This window comes from Pogona vitticeps, chromosome 3 (assembly GCF_051106095.1).
Source record: "Pogona vitticeps strain Pit_001003342236 chromosome 3, PviZW2.1, whole genome shotgun sequence".
Lineage (NCBI taxonomy): Eukaryota > Metazoa > Chordata > Lepidosauria > Squamata > Agamidae > Pogona > Pogona vitticeps.
This window is the reverse complement of record NC_135785.1, coordinates 202739554-202756034: the sequence shown is the minus strand read 5'-3', so window position 1 is coordinate 202756034 and position 16481 is coordinate 202739554.

Sequence of the window (16481 nt, the reverse complement as noted above, 5' to 3'; positions counted from 1 at the left end):
TTGCCCCAGGTATTGGCAAAACACAGGTGAGGATGGACTCTGATCATACTGACATTGTTGCTAAAGCCTTAAATTCAGGTTAGCATTCAGATTAGAGGCAACATAGTCTCTTCCTATACCAACCTCCTGATTTCCTAAGGTCATAAAGAGAGGTTGTTCTCTGTATCCCACCTTCACTGGCTCAGTACCAGCAGTTGAAGACATTGCTTTTTGGGACTATAGTTCCCAGAATTCCACAGGGTTATTTCACGTATGGTCTTAGGCTCTGCATCTTTTGTTCTTACAGAAGTAAAGCAAAAAGAAAAATGTGCTGCTTATATACTGACCCCTAGCACTTAAAGCACTCTTTCAGTGATTTACAATTTATGTAATTATGCAAGGAACACCTTGCCCCCCACTTCCCCCATGATTAAAATGGGCACTCATTTTACTGACCTTGGAAGGATGGAAGATTGAGTCAACTTTGAGCCAGCTACCTGAGTCTGTTGGGATTGAACTTTGGTTGTGAGCAGCGTTTTGACTGCAGAACTGGCTCCTAGTATGTATGGCTTTTATACTGTATTTGAAGAGACACTTGTACAGCAGGCCGAGGCAAAGAGGCAGTCCCGAAACAAGCAAAACCAGGGAGCTGGACAGGGGACAGATTGGATTTGTCTCCAGTGTGGAAGGGATTGTCACTCTCGAATTGGCTTTCTCAGCCACACTAGACGCTGTTCCAAGTCCTTCATAGAGAGCAAGTTACCACAGTCTCTCGAGACTGAAAGATGCCTACTGGATATATTGTATTGTGGTTTTAGCTCTTACAAGCATCTATAAGTGGCACAAAAACCATAGAAGGGTTGACTATACATTTCAGTATAAATAACATTAAATTAAAAGGCATTCTGCCCATGATAAAAATAGCTTATGCCATCTAAACACAGAAATTCCCCTTCAGGAAGCAAGGAGGCTTACACTTTTCTTTTCACATTCTCAAAGACAGCTCTGAAGGTTCACCACAGAGAAATCTTATGAATCCCACATCCTTCCATTACTGGCACGCCCTGTAACTGAAGACTACTTGGGTTTTGTTAGCAACTCCGTATAGATCCTACTATGGGCCAATTTTCATTGTGTTGAAGGCTTCACAAATCAAGTTCACCAGATAGGAAATCCACCAGTGTCTTTGATTTAAGGAACTCATATTATAGGCTGAATTTATGTCACAGTTTGCTAATCTGAGAGTGGCCTCATCAGTCCTTAGCAGACAAGCTGCTCTGCCAAATGTGGGGTATCGGTCTGCTCTTTTTGATATTACAACTTTTTTTTTCTCATGAAAGGCTTTTCGCCCCGAGGTAAGGATTAAACAACAACTTAGCAGCCTTAAAAGGCATCAGAAAAATAACCTGACAACTCTGAAAGAAAGAGGTCTGATTTGTTTTCCAGAGGTGTATGTTTCCTGGTCTGTCTTTGCTGGCAACAACACTAGCTGAAGAGCTGAAATCAGTTTTGTAAAATCAAGTAATGGGGGATGTGGGAAGGACACAGAAATTATAACAATAATATGTCTAACAATTATATTATTTCTTTCACATGCCACATAAAAACATCTCCAAATATTTCCATGTAAATTATTAGAGAGAAGAGAACCAAATTAAGCTGAAACGTTTTAAGCCAGAATGGGCCAAAAGACAGACATTTCTGTCACTTCTTTAGCTACTCTTATATTTTAGCCTTTGTAATTCTATGACTTTTTTCCTTCGTATATTTGTAAGAAATTGATATTGTTCTTGAATGTCCCATAGTCACTAATATGAGGGGGTTCTGATAAATATTGAGCCTTTCCCAGAAGAAATTGAGCTAGGAAGCTATAAATTGCAGGGTGCGTTGGCCAATTTGTCTGTATTCAACAGTGCAAAAATCAACTACCTATGATTTTAACTTATCTTTCATGTTCAGGTCCAAGGTGAACATGGCAGCACCTCCAGAAAATTTCAATGTGGAAGAGCTCCTGTTTCTCCAAGGGAAAGGTGCAAAGCAGATCCATGACGAAATGTCACAAACTATGGGTGACAGTGGCCCTTCATATGCAACAGTTAAACACTGGGTTGTCAATTTTAAAACTAGCCATTTTGGTGTTGAAAGTGAGAAAATCAGTGGAAGGCCTGTTTCTGTCTCTGTGCCTGCAAATGTGAAAGCAATCCATGACATGATCATGGAGGACCACCGAATATCAGACAAAAGTATTGCTATATATCTGAGAATATCACGTGAGAGAGTTGGTGCCATTATCCACGACGACTTGGAAATGAGAAAGCTGACAGCAAAGTGGATCCCCAAACTTTTGACAACCGAACAAAAGAGGAAATGTGTGGAGTCATCGGTGGCTGTTTTGGAACATTTTGCAAGAAATGAGTCAGATTCCCTGGGCAAACTTAAGGCAAAGGAACAGTCTAATGAATGGAGGCACAGTGTTTCCCTCAGGCCAAAGAAGTTCTGAGTGCAAAGGTCGTTGCAGAAGCAAATGGCAACAGTTTTTTGGGATAAGAAGGGAGTTCTGCTGGTGGACTACCTCCAGCAGGGTTCAACCATCAATGCAAGATATTACTGTGCTTTATTGACGAAGCTGAGGCAAAACATCAAGGAAAAACATCTAGGAAAGCTCTCTAAAGGTGTCATCCTGTTGCATGACAATGCCTGGTCACACACTGCAGGTGAAACAATGGCAAAACTGACGTCCTTAGGCTTTCAAGTGATGCCCCATCCACCCTATTCTCCCGACCTGGCTCCTTCTGACTATTATCTGTTCCCCAAACTCAAAAATACCTAAAGAGACAACGATTTGGGAGTGTTCTGGAGGCAACTAATGCTGCAAATTAGTGTTTACACCAGCATTGAAAGAATTTTATTTGCAGGGACTTAAGAAGCTGAAGGACAAATGTCGCAAGTGCATTGACTTCCTGGGGGAATACATAGAACAGTGCGGCAGTTACTGCTTCCTAGCTCAAATTTTTCTGGGAAAGGCTCAGTACTTATCAGCACCCCTTCGTATCGCAGAAGAACCTAACACGCTGTTATGGTTTTAGTTTGAAGTGTCTTTAGATCAAACTGCCATTCCTCGTTGCACCAGTTCAGGGAGAGATAAAAAGCACTCACATGTATACACATGGTTAAAGACTGACCACTTTTTCCATCATCTTTGAAGTCTCCAAATCTCCTTATCTTTCCTCACAGTGGTTCAGTTTATCTAAACTCTCCTTTTATGAAAATGAGCTCCTAGGAAAAGAAAAGAGGAAGGATAAGGAACCAATGTAGAAAAACAACAGACCATTTCCATTTGTCCTATACACTTAAACCCTCTCACACTATCAGTATGTGAGGGGAAAGTGAGATTGCTTCTTCTAGAGCCACCTCAGAGCCACACAAAAGCAAAAGAGGCTAAAGATGAACCATAGGATCCCAGCTCTGGAGTTCTATGGTTATTATCAGGGGAAGGATTTCTGTGACATTTCACATTTTCTCTGCAACTTACGTTTGAATCCATAAGTAAGTTCAAACATGTTTATGAGTAATTTAGGCCTTCTCACTGGATTACTCATAAACATGTTCAAACCCACGCATAAACTCAAACATAGGTTGCAGGAAAAAATGACATGCCATAGAAATATCTCCACCCCGTTATTATTATTATATCTTGCTGCCTGTCACAAGGGATAAGATGGCACTCTCTGTTCTACCTATACCAACCAAGTAGACTAAGTCTGAACCTTTGAACTAGAGGGATAACATACACAAAAAATAAAACTTTAACGGGAAGCATGATAATGTGTTTTCATGAAACATGGAAGTTAAGCTTTATAACAGGATGGGCCAGAAGCACTAGCCTCACTTTACTGTTAACCTATTATAAAGAACAATGAATGGGCTGAAATATTTTTTGCCTTGCAACAATTAATGGTGGATAACCATTATTGTCAATCTTCCATACTTTCACCAGTATACACCAATAACATTTATTGGTGGCATATACGACGCAGTTTGAAGGCATCTTGTTATAAATAACTACTTTCTAGCAAATAATTCATTTTTGCAATAAGGAAGGAAGAACTTCATAAATGGTGGCAGAGGAGCAACACAAGGTTCCAATGCTGGCTCATGCTGTGACTTATCTTTGTTGTGAATTTTTATGCAACTAGTTGAATGAGAGAAGATTGTGTTCTCTACCACAGACTGGTGGCTTGTAGCATTTAGGTGTTATGGAATGTTATGGAATGTTAAACAGCCAGATGTCAAATACTTTGCAGCTATGTTAGGGAAAATTTATGTGGAGGTCAACATTGTACCTGTCTAGGGGTCTGGTTATTTAGTCACCCTTGAACACTTCACCATCTGGATGTCCAGTACATTATTTATTGCCAGCTAGGCCTTCAAAAGCCAGTGCTTGCAAATTTTCATAAAATGCGAGACGCTGAATGCAGATCAACAGCTAAGCTTTCTCAGAAAGCCAAGGAAGTATAGAGTATTTTTCTGTTGACATTTCTTTAATGCTGCGTTAGACAGTACACAAGAATGGGATGAGTGTGACAAGCTGACAGAAAGCCATGTTGAATAGAGGGTGGAGGAAGATTCAGTAACATTCCAAAGTATTGAAAGATAAAGGTGTGTAAGCCTGAAAAGTGAAGTGCTAAATCAATCACCAAACACTGGAGTCTAGCTTGAATAATGTGCCTTCAACATAAATACTTTAATAGTTCCCCAGTAACAAAGCATAGGGATGATGATCATTCTATAAAAGGTATCACCTTTGCTTTGCAATCAACTAAATTTTATCCATATCATGATTTGCAATGGCTAAGGGCAACATGACCAGGTGCCGCAGATCATCTTTATGAGAATACAAAATAGAAAGAAGTGATGCTCCTGAGGGATAACATGTGTTGGTTATTCTGTGACTTTTCCTTCTGCTACTAGTGCCTCTTTCATTAAGTAATTATCAGAAGATAGACAGAAGTGAAACTGGATTTGATAGAGAAGTCTGGGAAATAAATATCAACATCAGAGATATGTTCTGCCTAATGGACAACTTGACAGAAGGTGCCTTCATGCTATTTAGTCTCTATCCAAGAAACAGGTAATATTTATATACATATTTATACATGTACACAGACATTTCCTTGGTATGCATATTAAGGTGATACCTTTATTAAACCAACAGAAAAGCTGAAATGTGAGCAACAGCACAACAAACTATGGAAGCTATTTTAATAAAGCACTTTCTACGTAAAAAATAAAGATGGAAAAAATTGAAGAGGGAAGGGGGAAGAGGCAGAATCTTAACTTTGTTACCAGAGCAAGCAGCACCAAGAAACAACTAAATTAATGTGGATTCAGTCCCTGGAGATCAGAATGGTTAGAGCAGAGTACACTTCCTCCTTTGCAAAGAACCTAAAGTAAAATAAAATATATAGTGTTCATAAGACAAATATAAATACTGTACAAGCTGGCTGGATAGCTCAGTGGTTTAGATATCTGGCTGCAGAGCCAGAGACTAGTATTTCAATTACCCACTGTGCCACCTGTGAGTAGAGCTAGCCTGTGTGGCCTTCGGCAAGCTGCACATTCCTAGGACGCTCCCAAAAAGAAGGGAATGGTAAACCACTTCTGTGTGCTCTCTCTACTTGGAAAAGGATCACCATCAGAATTAACTTGATTGCACATGATTATTAATAAGACAAATATACTGAGATAGGAAAAATAATAGGAATTCTAATTAGAGCTAGCTACAGTGGTGGTGCTGCGGGTTAAACTGCAGAAGCCTCTGTGCTGCAAGGGCAGAAGACCTGCAGTCATAAGATCGAATCCATGGGACGGACTGAGCCCCCATTGCTTGTCCCAGCTCCCACCAACCTAGCGGTTTGAAAGCATGCAAAATGCAAAAATGTGAGTAGATTAATAGGTACCACCACGGTGGGAAGGTAACGGCGTTCCGTGTCTAGTCGTGCTGGCCACGTGACCACGGAAAATTGTCTTCGGACAAAAACACTAACTCTATGGGTTGGAAACGGAGATGAGCACCACCCTCTAGAGTTGGACACAACTGGACAAATTGTCAAGCCGAACCTTTACCTTTACCTTACAGTGGAGATGCAAGATGGCATGGTTGTCCCCTCACTTAACGAGAACAAAAGCAAGATGTCTCTACCATCTTTTCCTAGAGAGGGTGAAGAGAGGAAAATGTAAGAAAAGAAAGTGACATCAACAACATTGAGACTATGAGCCTACATTGAAGGAAGGTCAGTAGAGGAATGAGCTGATAAAGGACAATCTCAGAACTGAGGCGGTCATTCTCTAAGTAGTCCTTACCATGCAAATATATGTCTTCTTCAGTCATCCCCAGCACTCTTTCCCAATGAAATTTGCACTCAGTCTTGTCTCACAACTTCAGAAGTCAGATCTGGCCCAACGCCTGGTCAGTGCATCAGCTGCCATCTCTACAGTTGGACACATTCCAGTTCTGGAAGTGCCTTTCTTTTCAAACCTCATACAAACTGGTGGTTTATAGCAACATGCTTCATATATGAATTCACTCTGTGAATGCATATGTATATGAGTCACATGCACACTTGATTGTCTTCAAGAATCCTATGAATTTTGATTCAGCTATGCTTAGGTCTAGTTGCAGTTGGCACAGCCGTGAGCTCTGCTTCCATGCTTTAGAAACTGATACTCTAACCCTGATCCTCTGATAGATTAATGCCATTGTCTCTTGCCTACTGCTCGTCCGGCAGATAAATTCTTCTCCCTGTAGAAGCCTTGTGGCAAAGTGGTTACCCTGCAGTATTGCATTCAAAGACTCTGCTCACAACTTGAGTTTGATCCCAACGGGCTCAGGTAACCAGCTCAAGATTGACTCAGCCTTCCATCCTTCGTGGTTGGTAAATTAAGTACCCAGCTTGCTGGGGGGGGGGTGTGTGCAATGTGTGCCTTACATAATTAGATGGCAAACTGCCTAGAGAGTGTTTTCGTGATTGAGGGGTTTATAAGCAGCACACTTTGCTTTAGTAAAATGGACTTCCAGGGGTTGACTTGAAATCAGGAATTTTGACTGCAAGGGGAAGGGCTGGATCCTAGGTCCTTGTTGCCAACATGTTGTTAATGCTGGAAGTCATGCTGGAAGATTGCTGAAGAGAGAGAGAGATTGGTCTCTGATGTTACTGAGCCTGTTTGTCCAGAGAAGATGGAAACAGATGTGAGTTCATAATGGGGGCTTACGTTGTCTAAGGTGGAGGACCTCCCAGCTGTGAATGAGCCTAATATTACCACTTAATGAGGCTCAGCTTATTGTCCACAGCAACCCTATTGCATTATTTCCTATAACTATAGGCAGAAAACAAGGACATCAGATCCAGAATGCTTCCTTTACCCCCACTTCTTCCATCCTGCTTATTTTTTGCTCCTGACTAATGAAAAGTGTGTCCTCTCAAAATCTGGTTCAGTCGTTTGCACTTTTCAAACTGTATATTTTTGGTTATCCATATAAAGGCATCACTTTTGTATGCATTTTAGAATTTGCTTTATGTCACAACGGCTATCCCTGCTTTTGTTTGACCTACATGGTGATTTTCTTTGGAGTTCATAGGTGTTTAAGTGAAAGACAAGATTTGTTGAACAGCAAGAGCTTTCTACTCTGTTGATGTATTATGTGAACAAGGACTGTCTCTGTCATCTGAGCTTAGGAAAAGCACACTTGCACTCTGTATTCTCACCTGTACAGACAACATGAGTTCATCCATATGATAGCAGGCAGTCACATTTTTCATAGAAACCAACAAGTTGGTGCATGGCAGTTCCAAACCCCATCAACACTGATGGGTTAAATGCATTCTGGTTTTCAGAGGGGTGTTGAAGTGTGATTAGAAGGTTTTCACAGTACAAAAACACCCCAGACAGTATCATCATATCACTTCCACAGTTTTGTCTTTGATTCATTAAGCCAGGTAGCTAAATGGGATTTTATTTTAATACATATACAGAGACAAAAAAGAAAAATGACAGTTATGATAGCACTTAGACAGTGGTCTTTATTTAGTTGATAATCCCAGCAGAATTTTCCATATAATGCAGGTATTTTCAGAAAGCAAAACCTGCACATGTCATCACATTTAATTTCTCTTCAAAACTTCAGGATCTCCAAAGAACAGAAAAATTATAATGTACAGTACAGAAAACAGAATATTCATCATAGCTTCTGGGAGCAACACTGAAGTGTGAATATTATTCTAGAACAATATATTAACCTTCACCCACCATGATTTTTTTTAACTGACATTGAGTGAGCTACTGTATACTCCCAAACAAACTGCTCCCAGAGCACAGAGTTCCTACTCCAGTCCTCTGAAGATGCCAGCCACAGAGACTGGTGAAATGTTAGGAAGAACAACCTTCAGAACACGGCCAAAGAGCCTGAAAAACCCACAACAACCAACTACTGTATATTTCCTGATCTTATGTGAATTCCAGTGTATTGAGGACTAGCAGTAAGGTTAAATTTAGGCTGCACTTCACTGTATGTGTCTTCTTGTACCACCACTCATCTCAAGAAAATAGCATGGGAGATTTCATTACATCCCCTGAGACAAAGAAAGTACCCCAACGGCAAAAAGGAACATTTCTGAACAATTTTTAGTGTAAAGAAGAAATGGCAGCTAAAACCAGGGACATTGTTTACAGCTCTTCTGGTGACAATGTTATAGAAAGCCTGCCTTTGTATGGATTCTGCAACAGAAGTCTGATAAAGGAAGTGCATTCCATAATGGATTCCATAGGAACTGGTCTCTCTGCATTTGAGTAATACAAAATGCATCCTGCTACGTAAATTATCATTTTAAAAGACTTTATTAATTAATTAGTCTTCAGCTCTTTGATTAATCTATGTTCTATGTGCACACAAAACTTGCAAATAGAATTTGGGGAGTAGCAACAAGTCTTTCCATTAAAAAAAAAATCAGTCTCTTCTTAAACACAGATGTTCATTGATGCTGTAGGTAGGGGTTGTCTCCTAAAAAGGGACGCACATCTGGCAGCCATCAGCAGCTGCTGATGCTGGCAGGACTCCACCTTTTTCCACTGTGTGGCTCCTGACGTTGGCAGGACCCTGCCCAGTTGTGTCTGGGCTACACAGCAGCAGCAGCAATAAGAGGGGACTGTTTCCTGACTTAGTAGCAGCAAAAAATCAACCATTTCAATTTAAGTCACTTGGGGATGAGAAAGGCTGACATTGCCACCCCTTCATTGTTTGTTTGTTTGTGTGTTTGTTTGTTTGTTTGTTTGTTTGTTTATACCCTGCCTATCTGGGCTACCAGTCCACTCTAGGCGGCTTCCATACAAAAACAGACAATAAAACACAGAAAAATACATGCTGATTCATTAACAGCTACAATAAAATAAAAAAAAGGAAAGAAAGAGAAAGAAAAGAAAAAAAAATTAAGAGTTGGCTGGAGGGAAGGTCTGAATGAACAACCATGTTTTTAATTGGGTTTTAAAGATGCCCAGCGTAGGGGCCGCGCGAATCTCTGGAGGGAGACTGTTCCAGAGGTGAGGATCCACCGCCGAGAAGGCCCGGTTTCATGTCTTCTCCTTCCGGGACTCTCTCGGTGTCAAGCTCCTCAGCCTCACCTCCTGACTCGTGCGGGTGATACGGGTAGACCTTAGTGGAAGCAGGCGTTCTGCCAAATATCGAGGTCCTAAACCGTTTAGGGCCTTGTAAGTAAGCATTAAAACTTTGAAGTCGACACGGAAATGAATGGGCAGCCAATGCAATGCGGCCAGTGTTGGAGAAATATGTTTGTATTTTCTCACTCCAGTGAGGAGTCTGGCCGCCGCATTCTGCACCACCTGAAGTTTCCGCGTCAGCCTCAAAGGCAGCCCCACGTAGAGCGCATTATTGTTCTCTAAATCTCAGCAGGCAATGGGGAGATTTAACCTTCCCAGCTCTGCTTTCCAAGAGATGGGTGAGCACATTCAAAATGTGTGTAGGCATGCATGTGCCTTCCCTAACCCAAACATCTCATATCAGCTGCAGCCCTGAAGACAGAAGCTGTATCTTCTTCTCTGATGATTTGCTAAATACAACCATCATTGCCACCACCATCACCGCTACCTTTCTGTCTTTCTTTTCGCTTCACAAACAAGATAATCTAAAATGTGCAGGACATGCAAATCATTAATTAATTTCAGAATTGACCATAGCTCAGGCTATGCAATGCAGTGTCAGACTGGAACGCCTACACACAATCTCAAGGCTACTGAAAGTCAACTTAATCATTTATAATGCAAAAAGGGCATAATTGATGACATTCTGATTATTCACTGTGCGTTCTTGCATGTGTACTTAATCACTACAGCTGCTTGGAATATGAAAGCTTTTCGGTCAAACCTTTCCTTGGAACAACCTGACGCACACTGGCCTGATGACAACTGAGTAAACAAGGTGGATGGAACACTCCAAAATGCAATAATGTAGCTTACAAATCTCTGCAGCTCAGTATCAGACAAAGAAGATGGGAAGATTGATTTGTGAAGGCAGACCCCTTAGAGATGGTCTGTATGCTGGATTGTTTTATCCTTTCTCCACTATCTTAAAAACAAATTCTATTATACTTGCAACCATTTTACTGAATTTTTGGTATTTTATAAATCTTGACCTAAGCTCCTCTGAGTTCATTTTCTAAAGAAAGGCAGAGTGTCAATTTTTTAAATGCAGAAACATATTAAACAAGAGGAACTTAAGTTAAAGATGCTATGGTGTTTGCTTTTCTTATACTGGGATGTGACAGGGTCAGTGTGAAAAGGAAATAAGGCATAAGAGCTACCAAATACTGTAAGTCTCTGCTGTCTGTATCTTCTGTTTCTGATGCTGCGGTGTTATGAATAGTTACGTCATACTTACTTCTTATAAACACGTATTTCCAAAGAAATCCCCTTGTGGGAGGGGAAACAGAGTAATGTTTAAGAATATTTATTCCCCATAATGTCTACTTTGACCTCAGTCTGCTTTAAGCATGACAGACGGTGGACCCACCCCTGTCTCTGAAAGCTGTTGAACTCCCAAGGCTTCCCTGAATCTCCTCTGCAACTAGGAAGTCTCATCAAAACTGAGGCTCATATATCTTAACCAACATTTTTGGGCCTTATCTGAAGCAGCCTGTACGATTCTAATTTAATTGTCCTCAGAAGAGAACACTGAGGTTATTCTCGTACAAGAGAAGAGAAGGGGGACTGCAGGCGAACAACATCTGGAATACTGTGCTTTACCTACCCCAGTTCTGCAAAGTAATTGTGAGGGTGGCAAAACAATCCTGTTGGTCCCAGTTCAAACCATTGCAAGTACAGAAGTGCTCCCAGAGTCATGTCCCCTACCCCAGCTTTCTTGGGCACTCAAGGGCATCTAGTTTGCACCAGGCCATTACAGAAAGTGAGAAGCCATTTATCTCACACAAACAGCAGTGAGATCCAACAAGAATGGGAGGTGAATATTCCAGCATCTCCAATACAGAATTTACCAGTAAACACATCTAAAAGAGCTCTTGAAGAGGTACAAACACACCATGAGTTTTGCATATCCCGTGGGTCAGAATCAAAACCTTATGGGAATCACCTACAGCAAACTTGGATACAATGGACGTTTCATAAGCAACTGTTAATATTTGCTCGGGTATTCTTTCTAGCCACCTGTGCTAAGTTTACAAAAAGGGTGTGTGATTCTCCAATCCTTTGTGTTTCCAGGTCACATTGCTGAGATATGACATCTCAAGCGCCAGCCATGTCAATAAACCTAATTTCTCAATCAGCTCATACCTCTGAGTGACGTTAATGAACTTTGCCCTTTGAATTTTTTTTATATGGCTTGCCATAGACTACTTTTGGAACCCAGAACATTGTGGTGAGATCTGAAAGATTTTTTTAAAAAGAAAGGTTTAAAACAAACATTAGATTCAAACAAACGTCCAAAGCTGTGGTTAGTTTCCATGCTACCTTTGGTGGTCATTTTCTGTTACAACCATGTATCAATAAACAACTTGCCCAGATTTCAGGCTTAGAGAGAACTGATTAGCCATGGAAATCCTGTCCATCAGTACAGGGACTGTCCTTCCCTTCAGCAAAAGTGGGCAATATGTGGTCTTCCCGATGTTGTGGGTCTCCAACTCCCACCAGCACAAGCCAACATAGGTAATGAGTAAGGATTCTGAGAGTTGCCATGCAATAACATATAGCGGACCACAAATTGGTCTCCCCTGCTCCAGACATCTACAGTGCCCTCCACTGCTTTAAATACATATTGCTGGACTGTCTATGATGCTGAAAAGTCCTTCTTCATACCCTGTTCCCTGCTCCAAACCTAGCCTCAGTTCTGGACAAGGATACTTGTCTCCAAGCTTTATTCTTGTTCTTGAGCAACTTTAGTAGCTATCCCTTTGTTTTTCCTCTACCTTTATTTATTCATTTCATTTTACTGAAAATACTGAAAATAAACAATGTTGCTTTATGAAAAGGCTACATCTTAATGAAAATTAGTAAATCTTGCCAACGAAGAATAAGAGACGATCAAATTGCCAAATATAATATAACAACTCAACAGCTTCCACCACATCAGTGGAGACAATATGGGACGGTGAAGGTGTCCATGCAGAGTGATGAATGAAACTAAAACAAAAGAAGCATTGCCAAGATGAAAATAATTTGTCTGGCTCTGCTTGAACTGTAAATAATTTAACTTGATGCCTTCGTTTCTCAGACGGAGCTGTATCCCATAGCATTTTGTACAACAGCTAAAACAAAATTATCGGAAAGAAGCAACTGAGAGAAGAAATCTGATGATCATGTATAGCACATGAACAAATAGTAATTTCATGCCCCTTGCTCCTCCACTGGGGGGGGCTCTCCTCCACAAAGTAGCATGAGAACTGTTCAATCAACAGTGGAAGGAGCCGGAGGGTTGCTTGGGGTTAGCATGCCACTTGGAGGTAAGGATCACACCAAATGGCATATCACTCTTGCTCTCCAACTTCATGCAACCCTATTTAGATCACATGAGTCCAAAGTGAAAGGGCCAGTGTAGATGTTGCCTTTAGTCAGTCAAAAGAGTGCAGGAGTGAGGTCTCCACCTACCCCACCCAACCCGGCTTCCGTTGGAGTAAGTGTCACAACTTGAGGTCAGACATGGAAAACCTACATTTCTCTCTATTTTTTTTTTTCAAATTTCATAGTCACAGTGACACACTGCAGTAAAACCATTCCAGTATGATGTCTTCTGCAAAGCACGACCTCCAGGCAAACTATTTGGACATGCTCTGCACTGACAAATAAGACATGTGAGCCCAATTTATCATTTCTGTCCCTATCTATTAGAAGCTGCTATTGCAGAAGCCAGATTTTCCATGATAAACAATAAAGGTTATTTTTGTGCCCAGACCTTTCTAGACATTTTTCTTTATTCATTTTCTTCTTGTCTAACTTCTCCTCTGTGGAACTTAAATCTGCACATACCTACACTTTTTAGGCACAGCTCAGATCCAAACTGGCTCTACAACATGCACCTTTAGATCATTTCATGCCTGGCACACTTCATAAAGTCTATGCAGAATTGCAATTGCGTGGCACGCTGTCTCAGAATCCTGGATGTTTTGCCGCTCAGAATATATTCACTGAGCTCTCCTTGGGCATGATTCTGAATATGCAGCCAGTGTAAACAAAGCTCCAGTTGTATATATGAACTGAATGAAGATGGAGATTTGGAACAGAAATGCCCTGGGCCTGGCCATATCCCTGTATATGATGGCCCAGGCCTCTAGGCACATTTTTAAAACCATGTTTGTTTGTAAAGCCGAAAGATACCTGACACAGCAGTACATGCACAGAAGAAAACACTGGAGTGAGGCTATTTAACTCACTCTGCTTTTATTCTTTTTTAACTCAAAATCATTCATTTCACTCCAGTTGCCCATGTCCAGGAAGAAGGGTGTGAATTACCCATACCTCTCAACGTGGTTAAAAAGCAAAGCCCGGAAAAAGTTATATTTAGGGGATATAATTCCAGGAATCTGGCCATATTGTCTGGAGGAAGCTACAAGCTGTAGTTCAAAAAATATAGTTTCTCCAAATTCCAATAACTAGCAAGTTGGATATGGTGCTATTCAGGTTAAAACTGGACTGCAAGAGGAAGAATTTTCTTCTTTCTGCCACCTTAATCCTAGTCAGGCATACCCTCCTTTAAGGAGGGTAGGTCTGGGTTTTGTTGTTCAGCAGTAGGAAAGAATTACAGAACTTTGTTTAACCTGTAGTTGAGGCTAATAGTGAAAGAAACATTAGCTAATACTCATGACACAATAGGGCAGGGTTTGTTTGCCTTGGATGGTGCGCCATGATTTAGCAGAGGCCCAGAATAACTAATCTGAAAGTTGTTCTAGGGAAAAGGTGGGGATTTCAAAACATTCAACAGAGGTGCAGTTGCCTGGAATGCATGCAAATGAATTACTGTATATTCCTGCTGTGAAACTATATTTACTACATACTGCTACCAATACAGATAGTCATTGTACAAGAGTCCTCCTTTACATCCAGCATGAGTAAACTCTTTTAACCTCACTGACCCTCATCCACAGATTAAAGTGAAGGCACTCCACAGTGCAAGGGGATGGGTCCTTCATCACTTGGAAGCATGTGTACAAAGCTTCCTATAAAAAGTTGGCTTTCTGCACACCTATGTACAGATATTCCATTCTACAATTAGTGTGGGGGATAACGATCTGGAAGCTGTGTGATTCTCTTGTGCATGCATATTATTAAAGGTGTCGTTTGTATGTAATGTGTGTGCATTCATTGTGTATGTGTGTGTTTCTCTCTACACACACATGTACATCTGTGTTTCTGTATGTGCATGCATGTGTTATGTGTATAACACACAATACATTTCATTCTCTTATGAAAACTACATTGGTTGAATAGTGAATCATCAAAGGCGTAGACTCTCCTGTTCTCATCATGTGAAGCTTTTATAATGTAAATTCACATTCATACAGCAGACTTATGCAAAGCCTAGTAGCTTGTGGTAGTCTTATTATAGCTCATAACATAGGCTGCTTATGCCAAATAAACATTTTTAGTGTTCAGTGTGCCACATAATGCTGTTATTTTCGCTATAACAAGCCAAAAATTGTCCACAGAAATTACTGATGCGCATTGCCTTCCCATCTTGATACATTTAACTAGTCTTCCCATACACGATGCTCCACATACTTGGAAGACATGTGGGAGGGGAAGGAAATTCCCCACTGCTAGAATTCCTCGAGGAAAGGAAGCTTTATAGAAGCTTATCCTTTTTCCTCTTTTTATGCCAACAAATAACCTAATGTGGGTGTGTTGGGAGACAAGCTAGTGTAAGGTGTTATGTTGTTGTGCCACAATTGAATTTCACAGACTATTCTGCAAGGGTGACATTCATCACATGAAATTCACATGGTATTGTAACAGCAAGGGCTTCCTCCCTTGTCCAAACAGAATGGAAATTTTCCCCAGCAGATCATATGGAAAATCTGATATAACAAACACAGTTTGCTTACCTCTGTGGCAATTATACAGCTCTAGTAAAACTAATGCCTTCATTTGTTAATTAGATATAGCTCATATTCTGTATCTTACTCTCTTTCTAGCATGGCTATCGAGAGGGACAAAACCAAACTAGCTGAGTGATTGAAGATTATAAATACATTAAGAGGTCACCAGTGTTGACTGTGGCTTCAACCCTCAAAAGCACATAAGAGAACTGTTTCAATCCACTTTCCATCATATCTCCACTGAGGTTTTTGTGGTGAGCCGTGAGCTGTGTTCCTAGAGTTACACTATCTAACCACACTTGTGTTACCCAGCATGGCTGTGGTTGGGTCTTTAAACAATCCCAGAGATAAGCAAACACCATGATTTCTTGTGTGACCCTCTTCCACAATAATTACTATTGGATGAAAGCAAATAGCAGTTGAAAACATTGACCTATGCCACATGTTTGAGTACTGATTATAGGGGCTATAATTTAACCATTTCCTTGTTTGGCTCAGGCTCCCAGTCCTCTGCCCCAAAACATAGCAAGTCAGAATCCATGCCAGGGCCAGCTAAGAATGGCAATGGATCTTTCCATGTGTCTTGATGCTGAAATTCAAAATTGACACTTCTAGTGTTGTTCCAAAATTCTATTGATTGATGTTGTTCACTTAGAACAGGAGCTGTCCAGAATTAATTTTCTGGTTTTATCCCAACCACCAACACCAGCAGTGGGCACTGGGCAACTGAATGTTATTTGTTCTCTCAGGCAAGATTCCCAAAGTCAACACAAAACCTGCATCTCTCAAGTGACCAGCCTGCTGCCATCACAAAGCCTCTAGATAAGTTTGTATCCTTTAACCTATCATCCTGAAAACATGCTTTGTAGATTCAAATCACATTATAACACA